This window comes from Sapajus apella, unplaced genomic scaffold (assembly GCF_009761245.1).
Source record: "Sapajus apella isolate SASKATOON/1434 unplaced genomic scaffold, GSC_monkey_1.0 scaffold52, whole genome shotgun sequence".
Lineage (NCBI taxonomy): Eukaryota > Metazoa > Chordata > Mammalia > Primates > Cebidae > Sapajus > Sapajus apella.
The window spans coordinates 13,196,076-13,220,962 of record NW_022436992.1 but is presented as its reverse complement, the minus strand read 5'-3'; the positions used below and the strand labels follow the sequence as shown (position 1 = coordinate 13,220,962).

The 24,887-nt window shown below is 41.6% G+C and overlaps 1 long non-coding RNA gene and 1 gene segment (V, D, J or C); one reads left to right on the top strand and one right to left on the bottom strand.

Annotated features, from left to right (window-relative positions):
• Nucleotides 1–24,887, top strand: part of LOC116526975 — a 315,897-nt gene that overhangs the window by 226,975 nt on the left and 64,035 nt on the right.
• LOC116526989 lies at nucleotides 8,330–24,215 on the bottom strand. The gene is made up of 3 exons (XR_004258331.1): nucleotides 23,740–24,215; nucleotides 21,296–21,297; nucleotides 8,330–8,340 (listed from the first exon to the last, which is right to left on the bottom strand). It is a non-coding gene; the product is annotated as an uncharacterized LOC116526989 (long non-coding RNA).

The following is a 24,887-nucleotide window of genomic DNA, read 5'->3' as shown; positions in this document are numbered from 1 at the left end:
TACCAAAAAATACAAAACATTAGCTGGGCATGGTGGCGCGTGCCTGTAATCCCAGCTACTCAGGAGGTTGAGGCAGGAGAATTGCCTGAACCCGGGAGGCGGAGGTTGCGGTGAGCCGAGATCGTGCCATTGCACTCCAGCCTGGGTAACAAGAGCGAAACTCCGTCTCAAAAAAAAAAAAAAAATTAATTATACTTCAGCCGGGCGCGGTGTAATCCCAGCACTTTGGGAGGCCGAGGCGGGTGGATCACGAGGTCAACAGATCGAGACCATCCTGGTCAACATGGTGAAACCCCGTCTCTACTAAAAATACAAAAAATTAGCTGGGCATGGTGGTGCGTGCCTGTAATCCCAGCTACTCAGGAGGTTGAGGCAGGAGAATTGCCTGAACCCGGGAGGCGGAGGTTGCGGTGAGCCGAGATCACGCCATTGCACTCCAGCCTGGGGTAACATGAGTGAAACTCCGTCTCAAAAAAAAAAAAAATTAATTATACTTCTATTATTTAATTTCAATTTATTAAGCCACATAATTACATAAAAGTAGTATATATAGGATTTTGATTAATAACTACTCTTAACAGAGTATAGTTTATGCTTCTAGGGCACATACCAAAGGCACAATATCTACTTTATCCCTTCTATCATGTCTGTGAGATATTTTTAATCACCCCTAGAGGATTACCTGGTTGATATGTTAAATAGCTTGCCCAAGTTCAAACATTAGCTAAAAGAAAAGTCAGAGTTTAGGCTTTGTCTGTCTCATCCCAAAGTCCTTGGCAAACAGCCTGTTTACAGTGATTCATGGTCATCCTCAGACTTGTCTATGTGTTACTTTCTCATGCTCATCTTTTTGATGTGATTTTCCACTTTATTTGTAACATTGTGCTACAGCCTCCCTCATCTTTCATAATGTCTATAAAAGAGAGAATCACAAGGACCTATAAATGGCCAACTGTCTATGCTGTTAAACTAAAGCTAGTTCTAAAGCCTTTTATTCTGCATGACTCCCACCCAGCCCTCTGGGTGCTCAGCTACTCACTTTAAGACGGAGACACTAGTCACGTTTCATTAAACCAGCCGCCTGGTAAGCAGGGGCTCCTCTAACAGCTGCAACACAGAGCTCTTTTCCTAGTATGAACCTAACTCTGGAAACATTCCATCGAAGATTGATCACAACTGTCAGGACAGTTTCCAAATTAAAGGAACTTTTGAATTTAGATTTCAGTGGAACAATGTAAATAAATAATTTAGGGAATTCCACACTGCAGCCATACCTGCTATATTTGAGAATAATAATGTTGTGTAATCTGAAGAAGAAAAAGTTATAATAAAATAAAAATAGAAAGGATTTATAAAGAAAATTTAGCTAAAACTGCCTCTAAGAGGAATGAGAAGTTAGATTAACATAGAAGATGCTTTTTAAGACTCATTATTGGGGTTTGTTCTGCTGAGGTAGCTTAAAGGAATAAGAAAATGGGTTGAAACAGAGGAAGTGAGAGGAAGGTAGAGGAAGAGAGAAAGAGAGACTGCAAGTGGAGGGCCCACAAGGGAAGCTGCCTTATAGGCTACAAGAATGTTAACTACTGCCCTCTTTTTGGATGGGAGGGTCTATAGCAGTTGTGCCACTCCTGTCTCACTATTGTTTGCAAGTCTTCAGATTAAAAAGAACAGGAATCCAGGAACGGCATTCAAAGATTCATGGATAAGAGAACTCATTCACAATGAAATGATTACCACAGTTAAGCTAGTTTACATATCCCTTACTTAGAGAAGTCTTGTTAGCTCTATTTGGAATTTTTTTTCCTAAGTGTTGCTGTGAGAATCTTACCAGGTCAGATTGCAATGTAGAGGAAAGGACTATAAAAACAGAAAGCAGTCGCAGTTGTGAACATAGAGAGCTGGTGGGTTTTATAGATTTGGTTAGATGCCACACTTTTATAATGATGGAGTGACACACATTACACTAGGCTCACTCCTGGAAGAATTACAGGACTAGTTTATACTGAAATGACTATGTTTTCCTTCTTAAATAGATTTTCTTATTTAAACCCACTTTATATCTATTCATTGTTTTATCTTCTTTACTCCCTCCGAGTTGTAGAGGGTACATTCCAAATTTAAACTGAAATCTTATACTACTTATTTGAATTGTTTTAGTAGCAAGCAGGTAAATTGATTGGGAGATAGTGTGATATTGTGCTGGCCTAGAGCCAGAACCTGAGCAAAACTGTTTTTTAAATAAGTTGAAATGGCTGCCCCATTCTCCTCACAATAACTACTGTCCTTGGCCTCTGTAAATAGAACTGCTAGTTTGTTCTGCAAAACTATGTAAAGCTGCTTACCTTTTCTTATCAGTAACTGCTAAAATCTGTGACTTCTATCACCACCCAGACGATGTGTAAACAAATATATATCTTGACTTCTGTAAACCACTGAAGTAACAAACAGAATGACAAAAGTCCCCTGGCCCTTGGAATGTCCGGAGACCCCCGCCCTTGTCTCCACCCAGGAGGTGAATCACAGAATCCCCTAGCCCTTGGAATGTCCGAAAGCTTTTCATCCCCATCCCCGCCCCTCACCCCCACTCCCAAGGTGGTTTTTCGGGTATAAAAAATCGTGGCACCCTCCTTTTGGCACCACAGGTTGGAGAGACATGAGTCCTCTGTGGTCGCCGGCATAATAAATGACCCTGCAATCTGGCATACTTTTATCTTGGTGATAACTTTCTACACTCGGCCCAATACAACATTTGGAGGCCCCAGCGAGATATTCTCTTTTTGTTATCACCAGACAAAAGCCATCTCAGAGTCTCGCCCGGGCAGCCGCTCCCACCTTGGGGGCCTCTGGGGAGGCGCCCCCTGTTCTTTCCCAGGGCCCCAGAGAGCCACCGTGGAGGATAAGTGACCTCTTGGCCTACATTCACCCAAAATTCCTCAGGGTCCTAAAAGAAAAAATCCTCCAGATGTAAGTCTGGTCTGGGAACTAGTTCAAAGGAAGGGCCTGAGTCGGGGGACTGACGAGTCATTGCAACTCTGACCTGGCAAGCCTCACCGAGACGTCGCTTGAGGCTTCTGGTAGCTGGTGCAGTGGGTACCAGCATTCGCTTCTGGTGGCTGTCATAGTGGGTGGCAGCCCTCTGGTAGCTGGTGCAGAGGGTACCAGCGTTTGCCTCTGGTAGCTGGTGCAGAAGGTACCAGCGTTCGCCTCTGGTAGCTGGCATAGTGGGTGGCAGTGTTCGGTTGTTTTCCGTAACCTCTGTGTGAGTGAGAGAGTGAATGTGTATATATGTAGTCCCACGGCTGAAAGGCTACGGGGCTTGTGTGGGCCTTTACCTGCAGTTCCACTGGGGCGTCGTAGGGCGTAACGGTGATTCACCTCAGAGCTGTCCTACTTGGACTTCCATCCTAAGGTGACCAGGCCCGGGGATTATATGGGTACACCTTAGCCAAGACACCCCTGAAAATTCTTCTGAGAAAGTGGCCGGGCAGGCATCTGACTGGTCTCCCATCTGGGGGGCACCCACCCTTTGTCTGTCACTCTTGTATGTGGTCCTGTCTCGTCTGTAAATTTGTCAGTTTTATTAGACTCCTGCTAGCAGACATACACTGGTTCAGGCCATCTTCCCTTGAGGTAGGAGATTTCTTACAGAGGTTGACGAACCACTGGATGCAGGGAAATTTTATGATTACACCCCAGCAAAAATTACTCTTTTCTCTTTCTTCATCTTCTTCTTCTTCTATCACTGAGGCCTCACTCTTTCTTCCTTTGCCATGTGGCAGATAGTCTTGACTCTAGTTGTCTTTAATCTCTTCCTTGTTTTGGTCATTGTGGCCTGTAAATTCTCCCAGCCACCTCCACCAGGAAAAGAGTACTTTTGCCCGTGCTGGGTCAGATTCCATGTCGGAGAGGCCGTTGTGCCCTCGACACCTTGGAGGTAGCTTCTTTAGAGCTTGTGTGGAACAAAACCCTAGATCAGAGTTTACGGGTGCTCTTTCTCAGGCTGGGATGGAAAATAGGTAACTGCTTATTCTGCCAGGAAAGTGTCCAATGTTATGGGCAGTGCCCAACGGTGCATCACAGAAAGGCATATTGGCACTATCCTGGATGTTGGGAGGTAGGATGTCACCACCCCAGTAAAAACTGACTGGCAGCACTTCGCACACTCTACCAGGTGTGGTGGGTCCAAAACACACATCCGGTAGACCTGTTTGTCCACCTGTTTGTCACTTCCTGACCTTTCCAAAGCAACTGGCCATTAACAATGTATACGGGGGAGGATTATGCCCGGGCAGCGCTAAACCTCCATAGTGCTTATTCTCGCCAGTTGTGGTTTGCGGGAAAAAAAGACCGCCGCCTTACCTTGGCCCCTACCCCCTGTTCCTCTGACTAGGACTAGGAGTAAACCCTAAAATCCAGTTGTCTGGTCCTTACAGGACCTGGCTGCAGAGGCCCTGCTAAAACCTGCTTTAAAGAGGGCCAAATTTTAAATTTGAGGCTTTCCAAAATTGGCTTTACTACAGAAAGAGAGGAAAGAGAAAGAGAAGAGAGAAAGGAGACAGGAGAGAGAAAGTAGATAGAGGAGAGAGGAAAGAGAAAGAGAGGAGAGAGAAAGTAGACAGAGGAGAGAGAAAAGAGAAAGGGAGAGAGAAAGTAGATAGAGGAGAGAAGAGAGGAGAGAAAGGAGACAGGAGAGAGAAAGTAGACAGAGGAGAGAGGAAAGAGAAAGAGAGGAGAGAAAGTAGACAGAGGAGAGAGAGAGAAGGGGACCAGAAGCCTCAGGGGCGGAAAACTTGCCGCCAGCAAGTTCAGTTTTAAACTGACACTAAGAGCGTTTTTTTTTCCTTTCTCTGCCGGCAGTCAGCACCGCCCAGCTTTGAGGCAGGCCACACTGCCTCAGGGTGCAGCATTTGCATTAAGAATCTGGCTTTAAGAAAAGCTTTCTAACTTTCTGTAACAAAAGTGACTTGTTAGCATAGTCGTTAAGGTGTGGGGCCTGCAACTGCAAGGTTGTTGGTTTAAATCCTCAGTGAAGCTAATTTTAAATTAGGGAAATCAGTTTTAAATTAGTGAATTCTCTTGAGGAAAATTTGGCATAAAAAAACAAAAAAACCCACAAATGGGGTCGTCTAGCTCCCCACCTTGTAACCCCCTCCAATGCATGACGGCCAACTTCAAGGTTGGGTTCTCAGGCCAATATGGGGTGAAATTAACCCCTGGAAAACTCCGCTCTTTGTGTGAACTTGAATGGCCGTCTTTTGGAATTAGGTGGCCAAATACTGGGACCTATGACCCAAAAATTATCCAGGCTGTATGGAAAATGGTTGCAAAAACTCCTGGATACCCTGAGCAGTTTCCATACATCGACCAATGGTTGGGTTTAGTCCAATGGCCTCCCCCATGGCTAAAGTGCTGCATAAAACAGGCTAGACTTCAGGTCACGTTAGCCAGCCCAAAAGAAAGTCCCTTCTGAGCCAACCATTCTCCCTACCCCAGCGGAGGATCAGGAATTACTTCCACCCTACTCAAGGCCCTCTAAACCAGCGCCTCAGCACCCCCCTCGACAGTACTATTAACCAAACCTTGTCCCCCCGCACACCCGTAGTGGGGTCCCCACACCCACCGGCAGTCCTCCCTTTCCAAGAGGCACCCCCAACAGAAGACAATTGGGGTCGCCCATTCTTTGTTCACATCCCCTTCTTGTCAAGTAACTTATATAACTGGAAGGTGATAGAGATCAAAAAGAGGGCCAAAAACACCAAGTGCTGGCACAAGCTTTAAGAGCAAGAGAAAGCTGCTGGGCTAAACCCAAAATTGGCAGCATCCATGGCATGGCAAAGGGGATTTCAATGGCCTGCAAGCCAGCAGAGATGCAGCCAGTGTGAGGTGCTGTGCAGGAGGGAAATGCTGGGGAACTGCTAAGAGTTCCCGGGAGGGGGTTGTACTGGAGAACTGCTAAGACGGCAAGAGGGGGAGGGTTAGGTACCTGCCCAGATGGAAAGTTCCCTGGGAGGGGGTAGTGCTGGGAGGCCGGGGAATTTAAGGCGGTGATGTTGCCAAGGTTTTACAATGAAACTCAACATCCCCCCTTCTCTGAGAAGCCCCAGGCTTTGACAGGACTCTAAAAATCTGTATTCCAGATGCATCGCCCCACTTGGGACAACTGCCAACAATTATTACTAATTCTGTTCACCACAGAGGAAAAAGGCAAAATTAGACAGGAAGCCCTGAAAGCCATCATAGGTCCAGGGCGAGGAAAAAGTTTTTTTTTTCCCTCTACCTGACCCCAATGGGACCTCAACACCTTGGAGGGGGGGTCACCAGGCTCTGAACACTTTTCACCGGTATCTTATAGAAGGGGTTAGGGGAGTGGCCCACAAGCCCAGTAAACTCTCCGAGGTAGGGACTGTAACTCAGGGTCCACAGGAGTTGCTAGCTGCTTTCCTTGAGCGCTTACTGGACGCCTGTTACCCTGAGGCCTGGAGAATCAGCGGGCCATCAATCTGGCTTTTGTTTCCCAGTCTGCCCCAGACATCAAAAAAAAAAAATTTGCAAAAATTAGAGAGGTTCCAGAGAATAAATTTAACTCAGTTGTTAAAAATTGCCCAAAAAGTCTTTAACAATAAAGACACCTTAGAGGCCAAGCAAAATAAAAGAGTTACTAAGGCCGTGACAGCAGCACTCCAGGAAAAACCACAGCTAGCCTCTGGACCACAAATCGATTCGTTGATCTGGGAAATGGCACTGTCACCCATTCCCTGAGTGTCCATATCCACTCCTGTGACGGGACTTGCTCCACAAACTGCAAGCAAATATTTCTTTCAGAGAGGGTCAAGCTTGCCTCTCAATTCCTCCTCCTTTAGCCACAGGGCCACCTCAGCAGATCCTCATCACCTGTGCTCTGTCAGACGAGTATCTCTTGCAGGAAGCTTTATCCTTGGAGGCAGATCAACCACCTGCACCAGACTTCCTCCGCAAATTTCAAGAGAATGTACCGGGAGTATGGGCTGAAACAAGTCCCCAAGGGGTGGCAAGTCACCGCACCCCAGTAGTGGTCCAGCTATTAGCAACGGCAACTGCATCCAGGTGAAGCAATACCCTATGAGCCAGGAAGCCAGGCAAGGAATTGCTCCGCACATCACCAGACTCCTGAAGGGAGGAATCCTCACTACCTGTAAGTCTCCCTGGAACACCCCCTTGCTCCCTGTGCTAAAACCAGGCACACAGGACTATCGGCCTGTGCAGGACTTGAGGGAGGTGAATAAACAGGTAGAAACTGTTCATCCTACAGTTCCAAATCCGTACACCCTCCTAAGTCTCTTGGACCCAGAACACCATTACACTGTCTTGGATCTTAAGGATGCATTCTTTTGCATCCCATTAGCCCCTGGTAGCCAGCCTATATTTGCTTTTGTTTTTTGTTGTTTTTTTTTTCCCCCGTTTATTTATTTTATTGCATTTTCGGTTTTGGGGTACATGTGAAGAACATGCAAAATTGTTGCATAGGAACACACATGGCAGTGTGATTTGCTGCCTTCCTCCCCATCACCTACATCTGGCATTTCTCCCCCTGCCATCCCTCCCCAGCTTCCTAACCCCCACCCTCCCTCCCCTATTTCCCCCCAACTGACCCCAGTGTGGAGTGCTCCCCTCCCTGTGTCCATGTGTTCTCGTTGTTCAACACCCGCCTATGAGTGAGAACATGCGGTGTTTGATCCTCTGCTCTTCTGTCAGTTTGCTGATAATGATGGTTTCCAGGTTCATCCATGTCATTACAAAGGACCTGAATGGACCGACCCTGATACTGGAGTTTCGGGGCAACTCACTCGGAGAAAACTGCCTCAGGGGTTCAAAAACTCCCCCACTCTGTTTGATGAGGCACTTAGCCAAGACCTTGCTGCCTTCCGAGCTGAGTTCCCAGAGTGTACCCGACTCCAATACGTGGATGACTTACTCTTGGCTACAAAAACCCAGGAGGCCTGTAAAGAGACCACCCAGTCATTATTGAAAAAACCCTACAGACTTTGGGGTACCAGGTCTCAGCTAAAAAGGTCCAACTCTGCCAGCCAAAAGTGACTTACCTGGGCTATGTTATAGAGAAGGGCAACCGGGCACTGGCACCCAGCCGAGTCCAAGCAGTGCTGCAAATACCCAATCCACCACAAAATGCCAAGTTCAAGAATTCCTTGGGGCAGTAGAGTACTGCAGGCTATGGATTTTGGGATTTGCTGAGATAGCCAAGCCCCTGTATGCCTGTGCTGGAGGAAATCAGCCCTTGATATGGACAGAGGTGGAGCAACAGGCTTTTGACAAGCTCAAGATTGCCCTGACTGCAGCCCCAGCCTTGGCCTTGCCAGACATCTCTAAACCTTTCCAGTTGTTTGTGCATACAAAACAGGGAGTCGCTAAGGGGATGCTCACCCGGACATTGGGACCCTGGTCCCGGCCAGTTGCCTACCTTTCAAAAAGACTTGATCCCTTAGCCTCTGGGTGGCCAGCTTGTTTGAGGTCAGTGGCAGCTAAGGCCCTGTTAGTCAGGGAGGCGAACAAACTGATCTTGGGGCAGGAGTTGAACTTAGTGGCACCCCACGCAGTGGAGTTGCTACTCCGTGGATCTACGGGAAAATGGATGTCTAATGCCCACATAGCCCAATACCAGGCCTTACTTTTGGACCAGCCCTGCATAAAATTTTCAAAAACCACAGTTTTAAACCCCACCACACTGCTACCCGACAGCGAGCCAGAGAAGCCCATACATGACTGCCAACAGACAATAGATGTCCTCCATGCTGCACGACCGGATCTCACCGACGTCCCCCTGCAGAACCCAGAGGAGGTACTATATACAGATGGCAGCAGTTTCATGGTCGACGGAGTCAGGTACACTGGGGCAGCTGTGGTCACTCTAGAGCGGGTTATCTGGGCCCAGGCTCTTTCACATGGAACCTCAGCCCAAAAGGCTGAACTTATAGCTTTAATAAAGTCCTTGGACTGGGCGGAGGGAAAAATGGTTAACATCTACATGGATAGCTGGTATGCTTTTGCTATGGCCCATGTGCATGGTGCCATTTATAAAGAAAGAGGGTTGCTTACCTCAAAGGGAAAAATCATCAAAAACAAAGAGGAAATCCGAGCTCTACTAGAAGCTATATGGAAGCCTAAGGCAGTGGCATTGATGCACTGCAAAGGACACCGGAAGGGAGATTCACCAGAGGCAAGGGGAAATAGGGCAGCTGACCTACAGGCCAGATTGGCAGCCGTGGGGCCAGTAAAACCTCTGACTCTTCTTGTGACTCTGCCGGCCCCAACCTTGCCTCCTACCCCTACGTACTCACCTGAGGAAGAAAACTTTGCCAAAGAACAGGGGGAATGGCAAGATTCCACAGGATGGTGGATTCTACTGGACACAAGGATTGTGCTCCCCGAGGCCTAGGACGGGCTCTAGTTAAGCACACACACCAGGCCACTCACTTAGGACAAACAAAACTCACCGAGCTGCTGAGGGCCAGATATTACATTCCGCACTTACATGAGATTGTTAGGGAAACTACTACTCGTTGTGAAGTTTGTGCCAGGGTAAATCCAGGAGGCAGTAGGCCTAGTCAGGCAGGAATAAGACTCAGGGGTACTAGCCCAGGGGAACACTGGGAGGTAGATTTTACTGAAATAAAGCCCCCAGCGTGCGGCTATAAGTACCTCCTTGTGTTTGTAGACACTTTCTCTGGATGGGTCGAGGCTTTTCCTACTAGGTCAGAAACCGCACTGGTAGTAGCGAAAAAATTGTTACAGGACCTGGTTCCTCGGTTCGGCTTGCCCCTGACACTGGGATCAGATAATGGCCCTGCATTTACAGCTCAGGTTTCACAGGGCCTGGCCAAGGCCCTGGGCACATCCTGGAAACTGCACTGTGCCTATCGCCCCCAGAGTTCAGGGCAGGTTGAAAGGATGAACCGGACCATAAAGGAAACTTTGACAAAATTCATTCTGGAGACCGGTGAAAACTGGGTCAGCCTGCTTCCTTTTGTTCTCCTCCGTACCCCATGTACTCCCTATGAAAAAGCTTTACTCCTTTTGAAATTATGTTTGGAAGTCCCCCTCCCTTACTCCCCAGACTTGTGAACGCCATACATGCTGGAGTCCATAACCATACACTCCCTAAGTCCTTGCAGGCACTCCAGTCTGTTCAGTCCCAGGTGCACTTGCTCATCAGGGGAACTCGACCTACCCTAGTGGATTTCACTGACCAGCCGGTACACCCCTTCCAGCCAGGGGATGAAGTCCTGGTGAAGAGAGTCACTACCTCTGGCCTAACTCCTCGCTGGAAAGGACCCTACACTGTAATCCTGGTCACCCCCACGGCAATCAAGGTGGACGGACTGACTGCCTGGATTCACCACTCACACGTCAAGACTGACCGCCCAGATGCAGGATGGGAAGCGGTTCCATCCTCAACGGACCTCCTAAAGCTAAGACTATTGCGCCGTTCTCAGTCATCATCCTAATCTCCCTGATTCCTGCAACCACCCTCTGAAAGGGACCCTCCTTGGCACCCACCTACTATCGATGGGTCATCACTGAGGGCTCCACTGGAGCATATGTTAGTTCCTTAACCGGAAAGGGATCCACCCTAGTCAACCTAAACCTGGAGTACACTCCGGAGACCCCCACTACCTTCTCCCTGGACCTCTGTGCCCTCCTGGGCCCCCACTTAAATTTCAGGACAAATGGAGGTATAGCTGGGTGTGGCAGTTTAGGGGCAGAGCGACAACTCCAGACCATGGGGTTATATCTGTGCCCAGAATCCACCCCGCCAAAAAAACGGAATTGTGGAGACTTAAATGAATTCTTTTGCCCCCATTGGGGTTGTGAAACTATCTCCACTATAACAGGATATACTGCAAACAGAAACTCTTTCATTTTTCTTACCCGAGACCCTCCCGTAAACCCCTGGCTAACATTCCTGCTCACTGGATTAGCAGGACCCTTGGTGCTAATGGTCCTAGGGTTAACATTTGGACCATGCCTTTTAAACATGCTCCTCAAATTTATCCAGGAAGAAATAGATTCGGTCAAATTGATGGTTCTGAGATCCAAATATGGGCCCTTGTGTCAAAAAGAGGAAACCTATTAAAGACTTAATACATGTTAAAAGAACAGGGGGGAATATGATATTGTGCTGGCCTAGAGCCAGAACCTGAGCAAAACTGTTTTTTAAATAAGTTGAAATGGCTGCCCCATTCTCCTCACAATAACTACTGTCCTTGGCCTCTGTAAATAGAACTGCTAGTTTGTTCTGCAAAACTATGTAAAGCTGCTTACCTTTTCTTATCAGTAACTGCTAAAATCTGTGACTTCTATCACCACCCAGACGATGTGTAAACAAATGTATATCTTGACTTCTGTAAACCACTGAAGTAACAAACAGAATGACAAAAGTCCCCTGGCCCTTGGAATGTCCGGAGACCCCCGCCCTTGTCTCCACCCAGGAGGTGAATCACAGAATCCCCTAGCCCTTGGAATGTCCGAAAGCTTTTCATCCCCATCCCCGCCCCTCACCCCCACTCCCAAGGTGGTTTTTCGGGTATAAAAAATCGTGGCACCCTCCTTTTGGCACCACAGGTTGGAGAGACGTGAGTCCTCTGTGGTCGCCGGCATAATAAATGACCCTGCAATCTGGCACACTTTTGTCTTGGTGATAACTTTCTACACTCGGTCCAATACGACAATAGTGCTTCAACAGATTACAGTTTGGTGAAAGGGAGGTTGATGTCATAACACTTTCCAAAGTGTTACATATAAAAACTGTAAATAGTCCCATACTTAGATTAACCAATACATCACAGCACCAAACAGCCACCAAAAAAGGAATTGAAGCCTATGGCTATCCAAGAAGGGGGACAAAAAAAGAGACAGAAAAAAAGACACAAAATACATTATCAGAAATGAAAAGGAAGAAATCATTACAGAGCCTATGAAAGTAAAAAAATAAAAGGGAGATATTAAATTTTATGGCACGTTATTTGACACAGTAATAATGAATCTGGAATAAACTCCTGTCACATATATAATGGACTGGTTAATTATACCAAGTGTTTAAGTAATACGCCATATCAAAATTAAACAAATTTCAAGATAATGAAAAAAGGAAAATACCTCCAAAATTATTATATAAGCTCAGGGTAATCTCAATACCAAAAAGTGATAGGAACATTACAAATATGAAATTAAAAACCAGTATCTCTTATGAATATAGGCATGAAATGTAATTTTAAGAAGAGAGAAAATTAAATCCATCCACAGAACTATGCATGGTTTCTGCTGGTACCAGGCTAAGTAGCTGCTAACACTCTGGCTCTGCAGGTGATAGTGGCTCTTTCCCCTGGAGCCAAAGACACAGTGACTGGAGACCGTGTCAATATACAATATATAATCAATATTATATCTATATGTAATTTATATGGATGTACACTAAGTCATTACAACCATGTAGAATATATTCCAGGAATGCAAGTTTACTTTAATGTAAAAAAAAAAAAAATCAATCTATATAATTCATCATGGTGACAGAATACCAAAGAAAAACTATACAACTATCTCAATAGATGCTAAACTCAGTTGAAGACAGTCAACAGCTATTCCTAGCAAAAATTCTCAGTAAGTCAAAAACAAAGGAGAAATTCCTTAGTCTAATGAAGTACCTGAAAACATCCTGCTGCAAACATCATACTCAGTAATCCATTATTGAATAATGTATCAATTAGATTAGAAAAACACATAGATGTCCACTAGCACCATTTCTATTCAAAATTTTACGGAAGATCTTAGAAAATACAATAAAGCAACACAAAGAAGTAAAAGGTACAATTTTGGAAAGAAAGAAATATATCTGTATTGCTAATAATGCATTGTGTACCTAAATTTTTAGGCAATCTACAACTAAACCAATAAAACCAATAACTCAGCCAAGTCTTTGGATAGTATGTCAATATATAAAATATCTACTGTCAATTAAAGAAGATTTCAGTAAATAGAGAGTTTTGCATGTTCACAGAGCAGAATACTCAATATTGTTATAATTTAAATTTTCTGAAAATTGACATGTAGCTTCCATGCAATCCACTTAAAATCCCCAAAGGATTCTTTTTTTGAAATTGATAGGCTGACAACATTAATAAAGTAAGTAAACACATTGAAAAGGGGGAAAAGATATTTTAATGCATATTTATAACAAAAATGTTATCAGAATATAAAATGAACTAAAAAATACCTATATGCACATATATAAAAAACTTTAAAAAGGCTATACACATAGCCTTAAGAATTGCTGTTCAAATGCTTGGTTCCAAATGCATGATTTGAAGAAACACATCTCAAGACTACATATATAGCCTTTATGATTGGCTTTCATTCTAATAAAAAGTTTAGCTTAAAAAAGTGAAAAAGTTGATTTGGGTTAATTGTACATTTATTGCAAGATTTAAACAAGGATATCTCAAGAAACAAGTTATCCAAATAACCAATGAAAAATAAACATATGAAAAGTTTCCCAGCATCATTATTCATACGTTTACTAAAGACAAACCTATGCCAATCCTGTGACTCAGCACTTTCATTCCTAGGAATGTACCTAAGAGAAGTGGTTGCACAAGTCCACAAAAGACATGTACGAGAATGTTTCTAAAAACTTTTCTGGGCCGGGCGCGGTGGCTCACGCCTGTAATCCCAGCACTTTGGGAGGCCGAGGAGGGTGGATCACGAGGTCAAGAGATCGAGACCATCCTGGTCAACATGGTGAAACCCCGTCTCTACTAAAAATACAAAAAATTAGCTGGGCATGGTGGCGCGTGCCTGTAATCCCAGCTACTCAGGAGGCTGAGGCAGGAGAATTGCCTGAACCTAGGAGGTGGAGGTTGCGGTGAGCCGAGATCGCGCCATTGCACTCCAGCCTGGGTAACAAGAGTGAAACTCTGTCTCAAAAAAAAAAAAAAAAAAAAAAAAAAAAAAAACTTTTCTAATTGCAGCTTTCAATTGTAAACAACTCACTAATTGAAGAATCTTTAAGTTAATTGTGGAATAATTATGTAATGTAAAAAGTATTCAGAAGAAACAATATTTAAAGCAACAACTAAGAAAGCTCCCAAATTAATGTCAGACACAAAATCACAGATCCAGGAAGCTCAGAGAACACCAAGCAAAGATAAATGCTGTCGCACAACAAGCTACAACAAAAAAACTACACCTAGACATATCAGATGCAAACTTCAGGAAAAAAAAAAAAGATAAAGAAAAAGTCTTGAAAGAAACCAAAGAAAAAGATCACATTATCTGTAGACAAGCAAAGATAAGAATTTCACACTTCTCCTCAGAAACCATACAAAAAAGGACGAGGGAGCGAGATATCAATAAGTGAAATAAATGACAACCATGATGTAGGGAACAGGAGTTGGGGATTCGAAATATTTTATCATAACATATTTGCACTAACCATGAAACAGTTTAATGTTAATTTGAAGTGGCCTTAGAAATAAGCCAGACACAGAAAGACAAATATTTCATGTTCTCACTCAGGAGTTAAAGTAGTGGATCTCATGGAGCTAGAGAGTAGAATAGTTACTAGAAGCTGGGAATAAAGAGAAATTGGTGAATGGGCAAAAACATGCAGTTAGAGAAAAGGCGTAAGTTTTTGACAGCATCATAATGTGCTAACCTACCCTGTGTTAGCCAGACAGACTCCATTTTCCTGAGAGCCAGATAGACTCCATCTTGACCTCCACCTCACCCCTCCTGCTACTCCTCCCTTAAGTGCATTCCTGGGTCTTGCTACTATACTGGGTCATGCTGTACTTAGAACTATAGAAACATGTAACCTTTGTAACCATAGCCTGCTTGACAAGCCCACTTGCCATTATGAATGCCCCCCCTTGATTGGTTATATGACAAGTACCAAATACCCTCCTTGGTAACTGGCAATCATGGGAGCCACTTGTGTATACCCTTCTTGAAAATCAACAATCATGAGAACCTCCTGCCTCCTAGTTACCGGCCTCCTTATCTAACTTGCTTGTTCTGTTTCTGTAAACTCTGCTCCAGCTAGGCTCCCCCTCCCCTACCTTAAACAAGGTATAAAAAGGAATCCAGCCCCTTCCTTGGGGCAGAGAGAATTTTGAGCATTAGCCATCTCTCTGTCACCAGCTAATTAATAAAGGACTCTTAATTTGAAACTCAGAGCATGGCATTGTTCCATCTAACTCGCCTGGGTATAACAATAGAGTGACAATAGCTATCAATAACTTATTGTACATTTAAAAATAGCTAAAAAAGAAGATTTTGAATATTGTCATAGAAATTATGACTCTTTGATGTGATGGATATCCTAAATATCTTGATTTGATCATTATACATTGTATGCATATATTAAAATATCACATGTACCCCATAAATATGAAAAATTATTTAATATTAAAATATTTTGGAAAAATAATTTTTAAAGTTTTATTAAATCACTGGAAGAGTAGAAAGACCACTAGTGGTATATGAAGATTGGCTTTTGCTTTTTAATGTAAACACTTCATTATAGTTTCTTAATCACAAGAATGTTTTCAGACATCACTTGTATAATCTACACACAGAAATACATAAAAAGTTTTCTCTATATAAGTTGTTTATCAGCTTTCATTCTAATAAAAAATGTAACATAAAAAAGTAAAATAAAAGTTGATTTGGATTAATTGTACATTTATCACAAACCCTTAGTAAAACTACTTAAAAAGTAAAAATAAAAAAAATTACCATCACTGATATGCTAAGAAAAGAAAGAAAATTTTGGAATCATACAAAATGCTCAACTGAAATTACAAAAGGCAAAAAAGTAGAAAAAAAGTGTAGAAAACAAATGAGAAAAAAGAACAAGTGCACAAAATACAAAATAATAACCAACAGTAGATATTAATCTAAATGTACTAATAATCATTTTAGACATCAATAGGTTGATACACCAATTAAAAGAGATTGTCAGCATACATTTAAAAAACACTCAACTATATGTAGTCTACAAGAAATGCATTGTAATTATAAAGACATATAAATTAAAAGTAAAGGGATGGAATAAGATATACCATGGTAACACTTATCAAAAGAAAACCAGAATAACTTCAAACAGAGCAGACTTCAGAGCAAGGAAAAGTATCAAGGATAAAGAGGCACATACATGATGATAGATGAGTCAATTCTCTAAGACATAACAATATTTAATGTGTATATTCCTAAAAACAGAGCATAGCACCTCTGTCTTAGAAATGGACAGATCCAACAGACAGAAAATCAATAATGACATAGTTGAACTCAACAATACCATCAATCAAACTGGTTATAATGAACATCTATTTACTATTTAATCCAACAACAAAAAGTTATACAATTTTCTCTAATTCACATGGAACATTCACCAAAATAGACCATTCTTGACCATAAAATGCATCATAACAAATTTAAGGAATAGAAATCATACAACAATTTCTCTAAGACCACAAAGGATTTAAACTAGAAATAAATAACCTGAAAATTTCCAAAATATTTGAAGATACCTGAAAAATCCCAAAATATTTGAAGATTAAACAACACACTTTTAAATAACACCTAGGTCAAAGATGTCTTGCAGGCAATTTCTATTTGGAACCAAAATGAAAATGAAAATACAAGCTATAAAAATTTGTAGGCATTCAGTGCTTAGACAGAAATGTATAACATAGAAAACATTTATTAGAAAAGAAGAAAGTTAAAAGTCAATAACTTAAGCTTGTGCTTTAGCAAACCAAAAAAAAAAAAAAAAAAAAGAACAAATTAAGTCACAAGTAAACAGAATAAAAGAAATAGTAAATGTTAGAGCAGAAATCAATGAAATTGACAAAAAATGGAGAAAGTTAATAACACTTAAAGTCAGTTCTTTGAAAATATCAATAAAACTGATAAGACACAAGTTAGCCTCAACATATAAAAAAGAGAGATAACAATTGAATGAAAATTAAAAAGAGAATATCACTATAGATTTTACGGACACTAAAAAAATAGTAAAGGAATTCTATAGATAACTCCGTGCCCACATACTTGATAATCTAGATGAAATAACCAAACTTTTTGAAAAATGCAATCTACCTAAGCTCACACTGAAGAAACAGTCAAATCAGAAAAGGCCTATGTCTATTAAAGAAGTGGAATCAATAATTAATGAGCTTTCAAAACAGAAAACACCAGGTCTAGATGGGCTCCTGGGTGAATTCTATCAAATATTTAAGGAAGGAAATTATGCCAATTCTCTACAATATATTCCAGAAGACAAAAGCAGAGAGAATACTTCCTGTTTCTATGAGATCAGCATAACCAGAATGCCAAACCAAAAAGAAGACATTACAAAAAAAAATCTACAGACCAATATTGCTTATGAAAATAGATGCAATGTTCCTCAACAAAGTATTGGTAAATCAAACCCAACAATATCTAAAAAGAATTATACACTACAACAAATTGGGATTTATTCCACATCTTCCAGCCCGGTTCAACATTAATAAACCAATTAGTATAATCCATCATATTAACAGATTAAGAAGGAACACATATCAATAAATGCAGAAAAAGAACTTGAAGAAATCCCGTACTTATTAATTATACAGAAAAAATTCTCAGTAAACTGGGAATAGAAGAGAACTTCCTTTTGTAGATGCAAATCATAAAGTCCATCTACAAAAATCTACATATAACACCATATTTAATGGTGAGAAATTAGAAGCTTTCCTGCTAAGGAAAGGATGTTCCCTCTCACTTTCTTCTCCACATTGCGCTCCAAGTTCTAGCCAATACAGTAAGACAAATTGAGAGGAAAGAAATTTCATGATTGTATCATTAGGTGCAGAAAAAGCATTTGTCAAGTCTAATACCTAGTCATGATTTTTAAAAATTAGAAAATTTAAAACACAATAGCTATTCACAGCAAAATTTATTCACAAAACTAAAAAATGAAAATGAGGCTGCAGCCAAACTAAGTTTTTGAGTGGCGCATTTGTTAGCTAAGCAAGAGAAGCCACTTAAGCCACTTAGGTAAGTTAATTAAAATATGTTTGATTGCAGGAACCAAAAACTGGGTCCAGAGAATATAAACTTGCTTAGGACTATTGGTTTTCTGTGTCTATGGAACATAGTTTAGGCAACAGCACTATGTTCAGGGAAAGTAAACTCATATCTGGAGTAGGCATCTATTCTAGTAGGAATGAAATGCTGTTCCTTACATGATGGAAGTTGTCTAATGTAATCAACCTGCGACCAGGTAGCTGCTTGTCACCCAGGGGAATGGTGCCATATTAGAGAACCAGTGTGGGTCTCTGCATCTAACAGATTGGGCACTCAGCTGTGGCTATAGCCAGATAAGCTGTAGGGAATGAAAGACCATGTTACTGAGGCTATGTATAAGCTCCATCTTTGCCACTGTGATCACTTTGTTCATGAGCTCATTGGGCAATTACTGGGCATTTTACTGCCATTCTTATTACCATTATATAACCAAGTCATGGTTATACACAAAGATAACACCATGTATTTTTAAAGGGTGTGTAACTCACACATACATCATTGTCCAAGGTGAACCAAAGGGGCTGTATCTTATTTTTATTTTGGAAACTTCCATAGTCTACCCTTTTGCTGCCATTTGATCATATTCCCCACAGCTCATCAGCATGAAGCCTCTGACTAGATGGTTATGTTTTAAAAATCACCATTTCTTCCTCCAACTCAAGAGGGTAACCCTGGAATTAGAGTCTGGGTTAGGATAAACCTGAAACTGTGGATCAGGTGAGGCCCCTGAGGATCAATTTTCTCTAAGTCAGGATGAAGACCAAGAATATCCCAAGGATAGTCCCAGGATATCACCTGGAGAATTACTGTGATTTGCAGAGGGCATAAGGAAGAAAGGGAATTGGGAATAGAATCAAAGCCAGCTGTGCTATCAATGTAGCAAGGCCAGGGAACCCCCAAGCCCTCAAGTGGAGGCTGTGAATACAGCAATCTTGTGTCTACTACTCAGAGTCGAAAACCTGTCTATGCACAGTGGTCCTGGTGCTATCTGTGTCAGTGATGGCTCAGGGATCAGCTGTTACATATGTAAGTATTACCTGATGCATTTTAAAATCTTACAAAAGAAAATTCCAAGTGTCAGACTGAGAGAAAGACTTAATTCAATGTCTCATTTATATCAGTAAGATCTAATTTGCGTCACTAAGATCTAATATGACTCTGACAATCCTTCCTCTGCACTCTACCTTTATACTAGTTGCATGTTAAGGAAAACTTTAGTCTAGATGCCCATAGATCCCAGAATTATATGCTTCTTTTTATGTTCTGTGTTTGTTTCTCACATTCTGTCAGGCATCTGAAATCCTTTCCATGTAGTCAACCTTAGATAATGACCATCCATCGGCAGGTCATTGCAGCCAAGGAGAAGGCTTCCCTGAAAGGCTCATCACTGTCCTGCGTTTCTTCCCTGGGTTGAAATCAGCATTTCCAAAACCAAACAATCTACCAAACAGTAATTGAGAGTTTTGAAATAGTAAATAGATGTGTTGGAGGAGAGAACGCAAGCATCCACACTTCTACCTGTTGTATAACTCAGAGTTATAGATTACAGAAGAAAAATACAGTAGTGACTTAATGAGAAGTTATAGCAAACAGGGGGAAGCCATAACTAACAGGGGGAAGCTCCTTTTCTCCTATCTAGTCCAGGAGAAAAAAACAACTAAATTTTTTTAAAAAGGAAGGTTAAAGCAGAAAAAAGTGATCTTCCCTACAAATAAATATAAAAAGTTAAAAAACCCTCTGCTAAAACTGGATCTAGTTCATTTATTTGTAACAAATCAATACTTTTTTATTGATCCATTTACAACTCATCATCCAGAACAAAGAAAAAAATCTGGAACCTGTTAGCAAAGTATATATATATATATATATATATATATATATATATATATATAATTACACTTTAGGTTCTGGGGTACATATGAAGAACATACAGGATTGTTGCATAGGTACATATATGTCAATGTGGTTGGCTGCCTCCATCCCCACCCCGTCACCTATATCTGGCATTTCTCCCCATGTTATCCCTCCCCAACTCCATATTCCCCGCTGTCCCTCCCCTAGTCCCCCCAACATACCCAGTGTGTGATGCTCTCCTCCCTGTGTCCATGTGTTCTCATTGTTCAACACCCGCCTATGAGTGAGAACATACGGTATTTGGTTTTCTGTTCTTGTGTCCGTTTGCTGAGAATTATGGTTTCCAGACCCATCCACATCCCTACAAAGGACACGAACTCATCCTTTTTTGTGGCTGCATAGTATTGCATGGTGTATATGTGCCACATTTTCCTTATCCAGTCTATCATCGATGGGCATTTGGGTTGGTTCCAGGTCTTTGCTATTGTAAACAGTGCCACAATGAACATACCTGTGCATGTGTCTTCATAATAGAATGATTTATAATCCTTTGGATATATACCCAGTAATGGGATTGCTGGGTCAAATGGAATTTCTATTTCTAGGTCCTTGGGGAATCGCCACACTGTCTTCCACAATGGTTGAACTATCTTCCACAATGGTTGAACTAATTTACACTCCCACCAACAGTGTAAAAGTGTTCCTATTTGTCCACATCCTCTCCAGCATCTGTTGTCTCCAGATTTTTTAATATCTCCATTCTAACTGGTGTAACATGGTATCTCAATGTGGTTTTGATTTGCATTTCTCTAATGACCAGTGATGATGAGCATTTTTTCATGTTTGTTGGCCTCATATATGTCTTCTTTTGAAAAGTGTCTGTTCATGTGCTTCGCCCACTTTTGAATGGGTTTGTTTTTTTCTTGTAAATCTGTTTTAGTTCTTTGTAGATTCTGGATATTAGCCCTTTGGCAGATGGGTAGATTGCAAAAAAATTTTTTCCCGTTCTGTTGGTTGCCAGTTTGCTCTAATGATTGTTTCCTTTGCTGTACGGAAGCTCTGGAGTTTAATTAGATCCTATTTGCCCATTTTGCCTTTTGTTGCCATTGCTTTTGGTGTTTTAGCCATGAAGTCCTTGCCTATGCCTATGTCCTGAATGGTTTTGCCTAGGTTTTCTTCTAGGGTTTTTATGGTGTTAGGTCTCATGTTTAGATCTTTAATCCATCTGGAGTTAATTTTAGTGTAAGGTGTCAGGAAGGGGTCCAGTTTCCGCTTTCTGCACATTGCTAACCAGTTTTCCCAACACCATTTATTAAACAGGGACTCCTTTCTCCATTGCTTGTTTTTGTCTGGTTTGTCAAAGATCAGATGATTGCATATGGGTGGTGTTGCTTCTGAGGCCTCCATTCTGTTCCATTGGTCTATGTCTCTGTTTTGGTACCAGTACCATGCTGTTTTGATTACTGTGGCCTTGTAGTATAGTTTGAAGTCAGGTAGCATGACAGTTGCACAGGAGAACTAACAGGCCACATGCACCATCTATCATGTAGAAATAATCAAAACCTATGACTCTATGGCTTACTTGCAAGTAAATAAAATGATGCTAGAATGTGCTGGAACCTTCTTTAACAATGTTCCTCAAATTGTGTTTTATTATCATATACTCCACATTGTTAAGTAATACAAGGTGAAATTAAACATTATGTTGTATGAAATTTACTCTATTTTTCTGATCCTCATTACAGTAACCCCAAAAGACACTGTGGGAGTGAGGAAGCAGCTGATGCAGTTTGGACTCCAAGGACAGCAGCACAAAGGGTCACAGCCTCTCCTCCAGCACTAAGTGAGGAGGACCAAGGCAAGCAATACTGTGCAGTCTCCTCAGCCTTGGGGCCTCTGTCTTCTGCCAGTTTCATTGAGTCAGAATAAAGTTAGATGGGTACAATCATGATGAGAATCACAGGATCCTAAACTGAGTTCTTCCAGTGCCAGGCTGACTCACTGCTAGGCATAGCTAAGGCTTTGCCAATCCTATGACTGAGCACTTCCATTCCTAGAAGAATCTAAGAGAAGTGCATGCACAAAAGGCATGTATAAAAATGTTCCTAACAGCTTTATTAATGATATGTTCAAATTGAAAACAACCAAAAACTGAAGAATGAATCAAAAATTGTGTTGTATTCATACAATAGAAAACTATACAGCAGTAGAAAGGAACAAATTACGGCCACACCAGCAACATAGGAAAAGCTCCAAAGACATTATGACCAAAGAAGCAAGACATGAAAAGGTACATACTATAATATTTCAAGAACATAAGAAATAAAGTTCAAGAACAAACTCAATCAATATTGGAGAAAAATAGAAAATGATGGTCTCTGGCAGTAGTGAATGGAGCATGAAACTGACAGAGGAGGAGCATGAGGAAGCCATTTGGGATGCTGAAGATGGTGTACAGCTTCATCTGGGTAGTGGTTAAAATGGATATGTATATGTTTATGCTAACTAAGCTGCACACTTTATATCACTTTATACGCAGTAAATACAGTTTACTAAATTTAGCTATATTTAGAATTTTTAAAATGAATTATCAGGTTGATGCAAAAGTAATTACAGTTTTTGCCATTAAAAGTTATGACTGATTAGTAGAAATTATACAGTCAGTATTAGAGTATTAATATCAGAGTACCTGTTTCGTGTTCTCTCACGAACGCTGGTACCTTGAACAATTAAAACTCTGGGAATCTCTAACTTCTGATCTACAGATTATTCTTGTCGAATAATTCCACTAGGTTTATTTACCTTTAGTACTATATTCAACATACAGTAAGTCTTCAAGACTTCAGTAAATGACAGTAGACAATGTAGTTGCCTAAGAGTTGCTGTTATTTCCCTGGATATGGGATTTTTTTTGTTGTTGTTTCTTTGTTAACCTAGTTGTCTGCCTAAAAAAAATAAAACATTTATTCTCAAAGAAGAAATTCAAAAACCATGCTATGAATGGAATCTTTGGCAGACCTATCCAGAGATATCTTTTTTAGAATTAATTGAAAGTTTGGGTGTCTTTTATTGTTGCAAAACAAAGGAAAAGTAAGCCTTTCAGGTACCAAAATTCCTTTCAAGCTTTTTTCCCATGAGCCTGTAAGCCCTACTCAAAAATAGACACTGTGTTTCTGAACACACCACAGGACAGAGTGCAGCTGTGAAACCACATGCACTCACTGCACAAACAGCCCAGAAGGAAGGTTTCTGTTAAGGGCTGTAACATGGTGCAAGGGACTGTATAGTCCTGCTGGCAGTAATAAGTGGCAGCATCATCAGCCTCTACACTGCTGATTGTGAGAATGAAGTCTGTCCCAGACTGTATCCCAGAGAACCGAGACGAGACACCAGAATACAGGTTATCAGCATCATAGATAAGGATCTTAGGAGCCTGGCCTGGTTTTTGCTGATACCAAGTTAAATAATCACTAATGCTCTGATTGGCCTTACAAGAGATGGAGATGGTGTCTTTCAGAGACACAGAGAGGAGGGCTGGAGACTGGGTCAGCACAGTGTTCCCTCTGACACCTGAAAAGGAAGCAAAACACAAATTCACCGCCATTTTCCTCCAGCATGTTCCAGAAGCCCTGGACCCCTAACCTGAGGCACCTGGGTCTCTAAGGGGAGATGATGGGTCAGAAATCCACAGAGACCCTGCAAGTTTCTCACAATTAGAAGAGAAGATCCCCATCATCTCAGGGGTATTCCCTGCATTCCCCTCCTCACCTGGGTGCCAGAGCAGCAGAAGGCAAAAGAGTTGGGTCAGGACACCCATGTTCATTCTAGGCCAACCAGAGGTTGTTTCTTGCCCAGAACCACTGTGAAGGCTATTCATGAGGATTCTAAAGAGCAGATATGGACTCCAAGGAAATTATGCAAATCAGGGAGGGGTTGAGTAGTTCTGGCCTTGCAGTTGCAGAGCTGATGCCCATGAAGGGCCCCATCACTTCTTGGCTCTGCATTCGGTGAATGCAGGTGTCAATTCAGTCCCAGAGGAGTTTTTTTCCTAGTGTTTGTAAGATCTCTAATTTTTCTGGTCTTTATTTGTCCTCAGGGCATAGATGATTGTGGTTAGAATATGAAGTCCTCCTTCTAAAAATGAGAAAATTTAAAAGTTAAATAACCTCCCTCCCTAGACTTAAACTTTAATTTGAACATGTGACTGTCCCCCTGGAATCACACAAAACATTATCTGCTAGAGATAGATGTATTGTTCTTTGTAAATTCTGGATATCAGCCCTTTGTCAGATGGGTAAACTGCAAAAATTTTTTCCCATTCTTTTGGTTGTCGATTCACTCTAATGATTGTTTCTTTTGCTGTGCAGAAGCTGTGGAGTTTGATTAGGTCCCATTTGTCTATTTTGGCTTTTGTTGTCAATGCTTTTGGTGTTTTGGTCGTGAAGTCCTTGCCTACACCTATGTCCTGAATGGTTTTGCCTAGATTTTCTTCTAGGGTTTTTATGGTGTTAGGTCTTATGTTTAAGTCTTTAATCCATCTGGAGTTAATTTTAGTGTAAGGCGTCAGGAAGGGGTCCAGTTTCTGCTTTCTGCACATGGCTAGCCAGTTTTACCAACACCATCTATTAAACAGGGAATCCTTTCCCCATTGCTTGTTTTTGTCTGGTTTGTCAAATATCAGATGGTTGTAGATATGTTGTGTTGCCTCCGAGACCTCTGTTCTGTTCCATTGGTCTATATCTCTGTTTTGGTACCAGTACCATACTGCTTTGATTACTGTAGCCTTGTAGTATACTTTGAACTCCAGTGGTGTGATGCCTCCCGCATTGTTCTTTTTGCTTAGAATTGACTTGGCTATGCAGGCTTTCTTTTGGCTCCATATGAAGTTTAAGGTGGTTTTTTCCAGTTCTGTGAAG